The 1,493-nt window shown below is 34.3% G+C and overlaps 1 protein-coding gene across 2 annotated transcripts in view; it reads left to right on the forward strand.

The window, feature by feature from the left end:
- Positions 1-1,493, forward strand: part of LOC106530813 (poly(rC)-binding protein 4) — a gene marked incomplete in the record, with an annotated part of 57,034 nt that overhangs the window by 32,170 nt on the left and 23,371 nt on the right.

Here is a 1,493-nt window from a genome sequence, read left to right on the forward strand (position 1 = left end):
CAATAATAATAAAATAAAATAAAAACTAAATCCTAACAAATAAACCTGTGATTTTTAAAAAACTAACTAAAGCCTTGAACACATTTTCTACAGAACTTGCATCCAGTATCTCCCTAATAGAAAACGGGAGCTTTTGTTGTAAAATCTTGTTCTTCAGTTTTCTTCTCTGATGTTTATATTTATTACAATATATGATCACATGCTCCACTGACTCTGACTGGACACAATAATCAGTTTCCACTTTCATGTTTTCCATTGTTTAATCTTGTTTGTCCAAGTCTCATACAAAATAAAATGTCTTCTGTCTTTTTATTTTTAAAACTCAAACTCTAATCCCACCTGGAAACAAAGGTTTTAGCATGTAGCCTTTCTGGAAACTGATGACAGAATTCACTGGATTTCAGTCTTTCATCAGCTGCAATGTTTCATAAAAAAGACAACGTTTGCACCAGCTGTGGATTCATATTCCAGGAAAAAAAACAAAGATAAGTTGAGTTATAACATGATTGTCTATAAAATAGTTAACAAGTTATTATAAATAAATACGTACACATCGTAAATCTATATTAATCAAAATATATTCAATATTAAAACTGTTTTCAGAATATAATGTAACACATTTATAATTAAGTATAGAAATAAATATATTCTTTTTTTCCCTAAATCGAGCACATTCCATAAGTTTATCATTTAGAGCTGACAGTACGGATCAGGCAGCCACATTCATTTCAATCTGAAATACTGAAATATAAACTAACATTTAATACTGAACTTTTACATTTAGATTTAGGGTTTAATATTTACACACATTTTTCAACATTTAAATTTACTGTTTAGTAGCTAAATGTCTGAACAGTGAGCTAAATAACAATAAAATATAAGTGGAAATTCTCTAATACTCTAAAGTAAGATAATATGTTGGTGATTTTTTAACCTTTCATGTTGGCTGATAAAATCACGTGATCAAAGCTGCTGCTTTCTGTCTTGTTGCAGCTGCCTGCAGAATAAATTCTGTTCGAAGGTTTCCATCCTTCATCCTAACTGACCTATCATTAGCTTTAGCTTTAGCATCCTGCTGACCTATCTTTAGCTTTAGCATCCTGCCATTATCCTGTCCTTCTAATTACAGGGATCACTGATGCCACCAGCGGGGGGGAAGTTCTCTTTGTGGTTCTGCTTTTTGAAAAGAACCTTTTTAAATTTAAATCCATTTGACATCATTTCTTCAGTGACTCATTTCGACTCAGACTTTCTGTCTGTCGTCCCTCCTCTTCCTCAGTTTGAACAGCTTTAAATGGAGACCAGTTCTTCTCGCAGACTCGGGACAAATAGATCCACGGTGATGTCAGCCGTTTTTATATAGAAGCACACATCTCCTCACAGCTCAGCCATGATGACATCATGGTCTGATGCTGCGGGGTGGCACGCACACACACACACACACACACACACACACACACACACACACACACACACACACACACACACACACA

Source organism: Austrofundulus limnaeus, unplaced genomic scaffold (assembly GCF_001266775.1).
Source record: "Austrofundulus limnaeus strain Quisiro unplaced genomic scaffold, Austrofundulus_limnaeus-1.0 Scaffold563, whole genome shotgun sequence".
In the NCBI taxonomy this organism is placed as follows: Eukaryota; Metazoa; Chordata; class Actinopteri; order Cyprinodontiformes; family Rivulidae; genus Austrofundulus; species Austrofundulus limnaeus.